General features: G+C 33.8%; 1 protein-coding gene across 3 annotated transcripts in view; it reads right to left on the bottom strand.

Moving 5' to 3' along the window:
• The window catches only part of LOC149785627 (putative RNA-binding protein 46), a 136,010-nt gene that overhangs the window by 105,968 nt on the left and 16,718 nt on the right, over window positions 1–13,324 (bottom strand). The gene's annotated exons all lie outside the window — the stretch shown is intronic.

Genomic DNA, 13,324 nt, shown 5'->3' with positions numbered 1-13,324 from the left:
TGTCGCCACAAGGTTGTTACGGCTTTATTTATTGTTGTTTTTCTTCAAATTAATAACTTATTAAATCTATAAAATTTGCAATTTTTCAACTTTTCCATTTGATCAACTCCGCTTCTGCACTTACCAAAAAATAAGTGTTATCCGTCCCTTTTGCTCTACTCTTCAAATCATTACAATGCATTTGGAAAATGACTTTATGGCATGGACCTCTATAACCCGAAATCGACTGAATTGGCGATGACCGTCAATAAGCTAAAGGGTTATAGTATCGTCTAACTGAACAATTTAATCTGATTGTTCACTGAGATTTGCTAACCATTGACGAATGATACTTGAACTCGATAAAAAGCATCATTGACGCTTACTCAGGATATGCGGTTCCTACTGAGTTCATCATCATGGCAATGCGCAGAATTCTGACAGTTTCTGAAAGCTCACTTGTACTACGCCCATCATTTAGTTTATTTCTTCTTTTTTGTCAGTGTTCGTAATTTTATTATTTCTCAATAAAACAAACTATTTAAAGTTGAATGAGAAGTTTAAAAAATATTTCACTACTAAATTGCTGATGCAAAATAAACAAGATTATGTTATTTTATTATATATAAAAACACCATGATCACACGTACTGGCTGGATTTTGTTACCTTAAATGCATATTTGAACTGCTCGACGTACTTGGGACATAATGAGAAGATTGTCTTTAAAAACAAATTTAAATGTCACATTTAAATCCTTGAGTAAACTGAATAATTTCACGTGGTCCGAATCAGCTTGGAAGTTTGGAGAATCAGCCAGGAATCTGGGCTCAGTCAGTAATTTGTACAGATTCAGCCTGGTCTGAGTTTGAGAGTAATTACTACATTAATGAATAATGTTAGTATATTTGATGTATCAATCACGAAAGTCATTATATTTATTTAAAATAATTTCTCATGGTGATCCGGTGTGTGCCGTTAGAAGAAATTTAACGCTTTTATATGAAAAAACAGACTTTCAATTATAAGTGATTTATATTTCTTTTATCAACATCACTCTGATGAATGCTGAATGGGAAGGAAGGGTTTATTATATACAACAAGTGGAAAACAGTCATGTAAGTAAGTGTGGAAGAAAATGCATATTCATCCGATTCAGTTGCATACAAAATCAAAGGTGCATAATAAACTGATGTTGAAAACGTTGAATGAAAAAGCGTAAACATGTCTTTAATGTTATTTTATTTGGAATTATTTTATATTTTAATTCAAACATGAAGATAAAAAAAGTGCCCAAAAATTGAGGATTGTTCCAGTACCCATGTTAGTATAATTTTACAATATAATTATCGTAGTTCAACGACGAAATAAAGTAAGGATTTCAAAACAAATACTTTTTACTACCAATATCAAAAGTTTTGCCTTATAAATGTCGGAGATGAACACTGATGAAATAGAACAGTAATATTTCCCATATTATTCAGTACCAAGCATATGATCGTCTAAGAGAATGAAAAGACTTGTCATCCTTTTTAATCACTATACTGTCATCATTCAAGAGATTATATAAAGACTTAATTTCGTCCTTATAAATATTAATATGATATTGCTTTTTATGATTACCAACTAATAGCTCTTTTGTGATATAAATATGAATCATGTAAAAGATGATTTAATTCTGTTATAATTTTTTTTATCTGGGTGAGAAGTTTTGGGGTGACTTCTCCAACCTATTGGGGCAACTTATCCAGATATGTTGGGGCGAGTTCTCCACGGGGCGAGTTCTCCACATACCATGTCATAGCACTTGTATATGAACATGCGATAGTGTCAGAGCACTTTCATATCAACACGTGGTATATTCCTGCAGAAAATTCTCAAAATGTTGAAAACTCTGCGTACTGCTATTTATTTCCTCCACACGAAGCCCTAACAAACTATTCTATTTTGGAACATCCCATAGCGCCAACTGGGCATGGGATAACTGCGAGACTGCAACTACTTAACAGCCAACATATTGTTTACATCAATGTCCACTGCTGACAACACACTTTCCTGGGCAAATACATCTGTTTAAATATTTGTTCACTAATGTTCTTGATTGGGTGCAGCGGCAAAACTTGACGGGCTTGTTAATTTTCGAATATAGGCAACAGCAATTTTACATTTTACAGCACATGCAAATTCAGGGAATGCCCCCCCCCCCCATGACGTCCCTGATCCGCACACAGAGCTAGGTGACATATGACCATATATATATGGTTCCCGCATACAGAGCCAGGTGAAGTTATCCATAAATATATGGCTTCCGCACTACCGGGGTTTAGTGGTGACAACCACTCTTTGTGCAGAGTCAGTTCCAACCATTTCTGTTATCATGCCTCTTCATCGCAAACGTATTGACAGCATTTTCCAACATAGCGATGTTAACTCTATAGTAACAGCTCAGATGAAAAGGGTCGTGGTTGATGATTTTCAGGATAAATACACTCATCAAGAACAACCTCTCACCATTGCTTGCTGCCTTGGATCCACGTCTTAAAGCCTTACCTTTCCTCAGCGATGCACGAAGGAATGAAATCGTTACCAAAATTTTGCAGAATGCATCAGAAATCATAGCTACGATGTCGTAGCCTCAACTTAATTTGTCCACGAGGTAGGAGTAAGGGTACTAATATTAGTACTACAGAAATCATTGTTAGAGTTACGGATGAACATGACACTGATCACTCATCTGTGGGTGATAGTGGGCAGTCAGAACTGCCACCTTTACCACAGCTAACCAAACAGTTACATGTCTGCCAATTCTGCTACTAAGGATGCTCAACCAGTTTGCAAGAAGCTCAAGTCTGACATTGGTCAGAGTGATATGATACATAAAGGTACCTGTTGTTCTGGCATGCAAGAACTTCTTGGTGATGTCTACATAACTGGTGTTGAGCCTTCAAAAACACAAATGGAAAAACTAAAAGAAGAGCTTAAGAACTATAGAGTGTTTCCGTTGATTCCCTTGGATTCAAATCCTCTTCAGTGGTGGAAAAAACATGAGCAGAGATTTCAATTTCAAGTTTCATTTAGATATCTGGACTACTAGTTTAAGCTAAGCTTGCTAAATCCTTATTGTGCATCCCAGCAACAAGTGTCCCTTCTGAGAGGGTGTTCTCCACTGCTGGAGATATAGTAAATGCACAACGTTCAGCCCTAAAACCAAATCATGTTGATGCTCTGACCTTCTTAAACAAATACGATGTAAGTTCCATCATGTGATTTTCAAGGCAGTTCAGTTTGAACTACACGGGGTAAAGTGACAACAAAGAGACCAATCTGCAGTTTCCTGTATTTCATGTTTATCAAAAAGTAAACAACAAACTGAGAAATGTTCAGACAAAAGACTTAAATTGTAACTCTATTTCTGTGTTAGATTGCAACTACTGTACTGGATTTTATTCATTTTCTATACTATAATTAAATAATTTATAATAATTTTTTTCAGTTTGCATTCATTTTATTTTAATAAATTAACAGTAATCTGTAATTCTTTCTTAAATTAATATATTGCAATAATATTGCAATATTTTGCTTAATATTGCAATATATTACAATATGATTTTTAATTCAATACCCACCTCTATAGTTTAAAGTGTGTACCAAGTTTCATTTAGATATCTGGACTGCTAGTTTATTGTGTGTACCAAGTTTAGATATCTAGACTTGCCAACCCTGACGAGTCCGTCTCAGTAAGGCAGTTGATTTTTTTTCTGCAAGTTTGAGGAGTTTTCAGTAAGGTGTAGCAAAATACCATAAACTGTTACTGTAAAGCTGGAAAATGTAACTAAAAGTTCGATATTTGGCGACGATAAACATTATGTTCAGCTGAAAAGTTTGCAAAGTATGCGTAGACTTTATTTACCACTAGTACAGTTGCACAAATTTTAGTTCCATACCCTATGAAGCTCAATGGCTTGGAAATTCTTTTTTCCATTCCATATGACGATGGCAATCATTATTTCCCGCCACAAGTCATACTCAAATTGGCATGTGATGTCCAATAAACATAATTGTGTCCCTTCCAGCTTATTATATTCACAAGAATCTGAATATTCCTTTTTATTTTCTGTGATGATTAATAACACTTTTCAAGAGGATTATTTCTCCTTTTGTTTTAAATATTCATCACCTACTGAATGCCATTTTGAAAAAAATTCTATGATCAACAGTTTGATCATGCAGACACATTGCATAAACAAATAGCTGGAGTTTAAAGCATCTGATGATTAGTCTGGTTCCCTGACCAATTTCACTACTTCTAATATGAAACCCAGATCCAAATCGAACAAGGATGAACAACTGTTCCGGACTTTTTGGCAATGATCATTTATTCCATAGTTTTTGCTTGCAAGGTTCAGATGCTTCTGGCAAGAAATTGCCTTAAGTCACATTATATCACTAATATTTTCGTTGTGTAATTAAACAATGTAATTATATTTAAAAACTAATGAAAACTGATCATCTGAGAGGATAAGACTCGTATGTTTGAATTTTGACTCAAAAGTGTTTTTTGCCTTGAAGAGTCAAATGACTTGCATGAAGCCATTTGTAGATAGAACACTGCTGTATGCTCTACTTGACAATATTTTCCTATCTGATCTGTCAAAAATATCTCACATGTTACATACTTCACAATTCATCATGCTGCAACAAAATCCACTTGACTTAATCATCCAATTGGAAATTATCCCAAACTTGTAAACAGGTAAACTTGTCAATACCTAGGCCAAAATAAAAAATGTGTTGTTCCTATTGCACTGGTTTTAAAACAAGATGGTTTTGTGGGTTTTTTAAAATATATCTTATGATGATTAGTGTGTATATATATATATATATATATATATATATATATATATATATATATATATATATATATATATGCATGCATGGCTCGAAAATTAGCAGTATTCTGCTAGCCAGAGGCTAGTAGATTTCCTGTCAGACTAGCAACTTTCAAAATGTTAATAGTCCGATGGGCTAGCAAGTTTACGTTATCAATAGTCAGCATTTGTTTACTCCATTCCCTAATAATGACTTGACTTCAGCATATGTTCTGCAGAATCAACGCCATGGCCACTGTAAACATTCATAAAATATTAGCACGGGAGGATAAAGTAAATTTCTGCCTCAGAAAGGTACGTTTCTATAAGAAAGCCATCCAATTTTGTGCATTTTGCATAACAGCGCAAATTATGTTCCCGTCATTAAGAATGGAAGTTTGATAAGGGGCCATCCATTTAGTACATACACATGATGGTGGAGGGGGTAACCCAAATTTCTTTCTTTGACCCAGCCAGATATTCAACATAGGTGGACTATCCATTTTATTAAACACGTTAATATTAATAATCCTTATAGTTTCTGCGTGGATTGATTATAGGTCGTTCTATAGAATGGTGGGCATGCGTCAAGCATACATATGCAGGTGGGTGTGTAAAAAAGTACATATGTGTACAGGGAGGTGTCAAGCTTAGCCAGATTTTTGCGTATGCACTAAATGGATGGCTCCTAATCGATCCTAATTAATCTGATAACGAATTAAATGAAAAAATGACGTGGTATCACACTTTATTCACTTGACCACAGTAACAAACTACAAAGCGGTATACCACACAAAAGAACATGGTAAAAACTATTTAAAGAAATTAGTTTGCATGTTTTTATGTTTAGGTTTTTTTGTTGGTTTTTTTTGCTCACGAACCAAACACACCAACAGTCACAAATGGGAAGCTGCATATTTTACATTTGCGTAAGTACTGAATGAAATTCCCGACCTCCATTTTGGAGAGTGTAGATTACGAACCAGTTACTTTAAATAGCAGATATCAACCAGAGCATAAACAATGACCACGTGATCTGACATAATTGTCATTCGCAGAAATGAATGTAGTATTTAATAAGGGGTTTTCCACTGAAGGTGTTGCTACAAAAACCAGCTTAAAATGGCTGATGTTTACAGCAGACATCAAAAGGTGCTTCCATGGGAATGGAGTAGAGACGTCAAAAGGCGCTTCCATGCAAATGGAGTTGAGGTATCCAAAGGCGTTTGCATGAGGTAAAGGGTTAAAGTAACCGGTTCGTAATCTCCACTCTCCAAATTGGAGGTCGCGGATTGCATTCAGTACTTATGAAGTTTTCACGATCAGAATCACAGCTATGAAAGCTTCAACTTAGGTAAAGGCTCTGATATTGATGTAGGCAGCAATTAGTTTTTATAAATTATCAAATTCAGATGACTTAGTGATGTAGACGTGGACAAAAAACTTGTAAATATCGAGTATGAGAAATGACAGCCACGGTTGGTCACGCAGTCTCACTGACTTGACAGTGAATGATTTCTCTCAAGATTTTAAAGTACATAATATTTCTTCTGTGAAAAATAATTACACAGCCATAATAATTGGACTTTACTCTTAAATTTTTCCACACATAATAGATGTGTACCAAAAATGTAAAATGGTTAAAATTGCTGTCAACATACACTACAATGCTAAACCCTTTACCTCTTAGAGCATAGTTACAAAGTACAGCCCGCTGTAAATAGAACACCTGTTACCTATTTTTTATTTCATCATCTGCACAAAACAAATGAAGTAGTTCCCTTTGAAATCATCAGACTGGCATGACTCTGCCATGGCTCTAAGAATATTTTCTTGAAAATTCAGAAACTGTGGATCAAGGATAGTTTATGTAGGTGAGGTTTCATTTATATACATGTATATCCAAATAAGGAATGTGTTCAGAATTTTTTTCTCTTCCTTTTGTAGGAACAGAGCTGTATTTAACATGCTCCCTGATGTATTTTAAACTGGAAATATATCAATTCTCTCCCTTGAACAGCTGGCACAGGTGGCAATATTTATACTTGGATTGTTTTCTTCATTAGTGCAACACAATATTCAACTTACTTGATATATATGGTTATTAATGTACCAAAAAATTGCTCATACAATTTATACTTGTATCTTGTGTAGATGTGGTTTTTTTCCTGCTCAAATAATGTGACCCCCCTGCAATTTTATTTTTTGCATGTTAAAGCCATTATAACATCCATCCCCCTACATAAACCTCTTCACATGTCTCTGCTGTTATCAATATTTTACCTTGTTTTAAATAACTTAATTCATACTGTTACATCACAAAATATCAGAGCACAATAAAGCTATGAAATAAAACTTAAAAATGTAAAACTGAAAAAGTTGACTGTATGGTCTATCAAACTTTTCACAAGAAATAATAGAGAAAAATAAATTTTTTCTCTAAATATATAATCATGAAAACTTGTGCATCGATATGATTCATGATACACAGCCTGCGATACGATACATATAAATAAACATATGAACTTATTGGTCTATCTTTGGAAGGTAGGTGTTGCCCTTTCATGTATGTTGACATTCTTGGTTGTATTTCCAGTATGCAGATAGACATATAGTTATCATATATTTATACGCAATCCTCATTGATGAGAAGATATCGACAATACTTTTAAACAGACTACCTGTCGGTTGCAGCGAGTTTTATCCAACATTTTAGGCCATTTAATGGTGGCTCCATTTAACTCTCTTTGTTTTGTACATCATGAATGGGAACATCATTACCAATTTTGTGTCTCTCTTATGCTTGGTATACATTATAATGTCATCTTCAAAACAGAACTAATGCAATTTCCTCGTGCAAAAATCTCATCTACTGAACAAATCCAGGCATGGGAATAAGATACCAAAAAAATCTATCACATTTTATTTCCTGCAGATGCAAAAGACTGCTGTAGCCACAGGTATGTATTTGTTAGTGAAGAAGGAAAACTACTGACTACAAAAAGTCCCAACTTAAAATTTTCTTTGAACTTACACAAGGTGATAAACTTCAGCAGTCTGAAATCTACTGGATGCTCATTTCATTTATTCCATCAGCACCTTCATTCTCTGATTAAATATCTCTGCATAAAAAAGAAATTCAGAATTTGTTTCCCATGTACAAATTATAAAGAGAGATGATGACAGGATTTTATCTTAATGGAGACCTCCCCTTTTATTAAAGAAAAGAGAGGGAAGGAATAAGTGGTCATAGGTCAATATTTATCTAAACTTCAATATGTCCCTCTTTCTTCCTACTCCACTTTCTTATAGCTCTAATGAAATCAACATTTTTGACAGATGTCACATCTTAATCTGTTAATACATTCTGACTGCTCCTTTTCTTTGTATCAATATTGTTTTGTGCTTTCTTAAGGGGTATTTATACACAACTAGCTCTGTCAGTTTGAGCATGTTGGATATTTAACTGATCTTTATCGCTGTGATGTACAACTTTCCAGAAAACACAGATATTATCTTTTGGATACATTTGCTCCAAAAAAGGATTTTTCACTAACATAAACGTCCCTTGTTAACACAGTAGTGTACTGACTACTATGCCAAATTTCTTATCTGTTCCATAATACTGTGTAAGCATATTTAGTCCATCAATGCTTGTGCAGACAGGTATTAAAAATATATTTACTTCCTAATTCCATTTTTCACCCTTATATTGTATTCAATTTATCTTAACCCTGATATGGAGAAATGTACATGGTTTTGTAGCATATGATCTCTAGGGTGAAACTGATTAATTAAAAAAAAAAAATCACATTACATGTATATTTTTAAATTGTCTGTATTTTAATTAGGCCAAGTATTGTGTCCTTTGTAGATTTAATTTCGAAATGCCACCAAAAGGGTCATGCTGTCTATTTTTTGTCCATCCATTATGTACATCTGACTAGTATTATCTTTAAATTGTCTGTATTTTAATTAGGCCATGTATTATGCCCTTTGTAGATTTAATTTTGAAATACCACTGAAAGGGCCATGATGTCTATATTTTTTGTCCATCCAGCATGTACATCTGACTCGTATTTAACACCATTTCAGACTCATAGTGTCCCACCTCCAACAATCTGATATACTTCATAACTTTAACAATTATTGTCTTCATCACTATCATTAGCAAGTATTTGCCGAATAAAATCATAATGAACCATACCAGGTGTGAAGTGTCGAACTTTGAATTGCAGTGAACTTTAAAAGCTGAATGCATTGAGCATTAAATTTTATCGCATTTAAGCCAGAATAGTCTTTGAGAAGGGTCACTTCGACCTTTCTTCATTCATCTCCCCCCACGTCAGTGTAAACTTCAAAGGGGCAGCATTCCAACTCAGTGAAATTGACTGGGATATCTTAACACAGTCCTTAGAAAGTAAACATCTGAGCCACCAACCCTAACCGCTTGGTAGGAACCCATGTCTACTTATGATTTTTTCAAAGGGAAATTGTTACCCACTGTCATTCACAGATTCCAAGCTGTCTAAACCTTGTGAAAGGAATTATTTCTTTGGGAAAAATTAGGGACTGCTGCCTTAATGATTGGGCAGAATACATTGAGGCATACACATTAGAGCAATCAGACCTTAGTGACGGCCTTAGTCAAATTCTTTAGTCTGAAAATCTCCTGAATGAGAAAAGAGTCTCGACCATGGAAAGCCTAAAGAGAATAGTGCTTTCCTCATTAAACAAGAAAGGGACCAGGTGGTCATCTTGTAAAAAGAAAGACAGGTTTTAGTGCTAGGACACATAAGTTCTTAAAGAGAACAGCAATAATGTATGCAATTTTAGTTTCACGTAATTTGCTATTCTCTGATTTTTTGTTTTATGCAAATGTGTTTGCTATGACTAGGTTTTCATCTTATGTATCGTTCATTCAATTTCATGGCAATGTGTTCATGCTAGAGTTATATGCAATTTATTATATTCAGTTTCATGAAAAGTGTTGATGCTGGAATTGTTATGCAATTTACCTTTTAATTTTACAGTTATTATTGCATTGGTAGAAATGATTGCATGTGATCCAAATGTTCGTATGTGTTGGATTTCATAGGGTTATATGAAATAACTTCCTTTGTTTGTTAGGATGATACAGACTATCATGAGTTAATGATAATTACCTAATTATATCTGATTTTGTAATGTTTGAATAATCTTGTTGGTTAAGGATTGCTTTGAGTTACAATTTGTGAATTTCATGCAATAGTAATCGAACATGTAGTAGTATGTGTAAAATAATACAGTAATATTTGATAGACGCTCGCGTGGTAATTTAAGACCTGCTGCTGGAAGCAAGGTCAATGTCCTACCGTACTAAGTCAGATAGTATGCAGTGTGTGAAGCCAACATCCCGGCTGTACTTTTTCCATCGTATACTGTGGAAAAGGATGGAATACGATGGAAAAACATGGAAAACCCTGGAAAATGATGGAAAAATTAATTATTCTGCAGAATTTAGCATGGAAACCCTGGACATTGTGCATGGAAAATGCTGGACATGCCTGGAAAATGCTGGACATTTTGGACTTTGAAATTTTTCAGCATGGAAAACCCTGGAAAACGATGGACATTATGGACTTTGATTTTTTTCAGCATGGAAAACCATGGAAAATGATGGACATTTTGGACTCTGAATTTTTTTCAGCATGGAAAACCCTGGAAAAGCATGGACAGTTTAGACTTAGAATTTTTTGGATAAATTTCAGCATGGAAAACCCTGGAAAAGGATGGACAGATTGGACTCAGAATTTTTGGGATAAATTTCAGCATGGAAAACCCTGGAAAAGAACTTAGTCAATTTTCAAGATTGGTACAAAGAATTATTTTGAATTACCTAAAGAAAGAGCAATCATGAATAAACTGCGCTGTAACACAGATTTTTGAACTTGAAACTAAACTTATTATTTCAAACCTATGATAAATATATACTGAGAAATAGAGGACACAAGTCAAATAAACAAACTAAACCATACACACACACACACTTGACCCCTGCTTTAAAAAAACAAACTACAAGTGTTGAAGTAGTACATCATTTATTGTATGAAACACATATGTAATTAAATGTTCATTATCAAAAGAACATCACTATACAAAAATGTTGGTGTAACACAAACTATACATGTATGAAAAGATATCCTGAAAAATTAGTTAAATCCTGACCAGAAAATATCTGGTGCATATAAAATCATAAATATGTCCAAATCTGTTCACCACTTGAGCTTGACACTACAGTGTATAAGTATGAAATTCTGCTGTGCAATGGTGAGAGCCATTTTAGTCCTTTTCATGATGATTGGGGAGAACAGTACCATAAATGGCATTTCCAATTTCAGCAACAATAATAGGTTCTCGAAGACACTTGATCCTATTTTTGATGATGAAAGGAAGTCTTCTTTCTTGTCAGAGCCAACTTCATTCCAAAGAGATGTTTGCTCATAATTATTAGTTATGTACACCTATACAACCCCCAGTTTCACACATTTCTTCTTTATCGGAGTACAATATTTTGCAGATCCCACAATAAAAATTGTATTTGAGATACTCCTTACTGAATTCACATTTTTCCTTCAAATCTTTGACAATTGTCAATCCTGTGTTTGCTGAAGAAAGATGCAACTGAATTAAGTCCAAAAAGTCACATATTTAGCATCTGACAAATTATGTCTTGTTGGCAAAGCCCCAAGGACAATAACATGTTCAGACTTTGTGATTTCACTACAATATATATCTTGTTATGGGGCTATGACATAAAGTGGGGGACCTGTGACATGGGATGGGTAAGACTGAGTTGCTTCATTCACCTGATGATACTGTTCATCGTCTGAACTTGATTAAAACTCTATACTTTCTTCTGAGTCAAATGAAAAGCTCATGTTACTGTCACCATATCTAGTTGGTTCATCTGTTGATATTCTCATTATATTTGAAGATTAGTATTACGTACAGTCACCAATTTCATAATATCCAAGACCAACAGAACTGGATTCACCTAGATCAACAACACTGTAATGAGAAATACAAATTTTAGTGAACATGTATAATTCATATTAAAATCTTAACATTCAAATATTATTGTTTTGTTGTGGGAATTGAATATGTACAGTTAATATTACACTGTTACAGTAGTTTAGTTGACAAATCCAATGTTAATGCATGCATCATTTAAACATGGGTAATGCAAACATGATACACAATGAATGCATGTAAATGACAAGTAATTGATACACAATAATATACTCAATCATACAAAGTACATGTGATACAACATACACTTCATAAATGTATGTGATGTTTTCAGAAAAACAACTCAAGTTTCATAACGTTTTAGGGCATTATAAGAAAAATGAAAGTAAAAATTATATTTAACATTTTAAATAATTAAAAACTGAAGTATGACAATGCATAACAATAAATTATTATATCTTGTTCTGCAAGAATCAATACTGATCAGATATTTCCTGGAATTTCTGTAATTGGCTGATTTGGTTAAATATGGTGTACATTGTGCATATATTGTGTATGGTGTGTTGGATAACCCATACAGAGTGAATGTTCTGTTCAAACACGTACATTGAATATTCTGTCTGTAAATACTGAATGATTTCACCATATACTCAGAATTTGTTGAACTCTGAAAATTCCACTTCGTGTTGTATAGTGAAATTTGTTTATTCCTTAAATTATTGATATGATAATGAAACTGTGTTTAAGATATGAGCCATGTTAAGCTGTAAATGTACTAGGTAAGAACAAATGTATAAAGAATAATGCTTATCTTCACACAAATAAACATTGTTGTGGGAGACAGCTGCAGACATTATTTAAAATGTAAAAAACTCTCTATTACTCCTGGAATTACCATTGTTTTCTCTTCCTCCAGTACATGGTGCTTTTAGGAATGGACTTTGTGGAATTAACTTCAAACTGCTTATATATTTTGTCCTGAGCACCAGTACCTGTAATACACAAACAGCATTAAAACGTTTACAGACTGTACAGTCAGACTGATTAAAACATTAACATATCGTTCAAAAATCATCTTCATGGTAAAACTTGTGTACATTTTAATCTTGCTAAGATTAATGTGAAATTTTTCAAGATTTCTTTTTCCAGGACTTAAGTTACTTAAGTTATGATTTTGCTTATATATGAAGTAGTCTGAAAAGTTAGCAGTAACCAAAAGACCTTTTTGGACTAGATCTACAAATACTCAAGAAATTCACAACTTTATCATAATGCCATAGCAGTCCCTGTTTGGGATTATATGTATCACTGGAGTTAACATTTCCAAGACTGACAATTACAAGGTTATGGCTGTTAAAATAAAATTCCACAAATTAGGTTGCTTTGAAAGTTATATATACATATATATTGAAAAACAAAAATACCTACTCTAATTTTAAAACTGGTGCAAAAGGAAATTTGTTTTTGA

Source organism: Sinohyriopsis cumingii, chromosome 13 (assembly GCF_028554795.1).
Source record: "Sinohyriopsis cumingii isolate HCF-2022 chromosome 13, ASM2855479v2, whole genome shotgun sequence".
NCBI classification, from domain to species: Eukaryota; Metazoa; Mollusca; class Bivalvia; order Unionida; family Unionidae; genus Sinohyriopsis; species Sinohyriopsis cumingii.
Note: the sequence above shows the minus strand (reverse complement) of the source record. Positions and strands in the feature narration are given on the sequence as shown.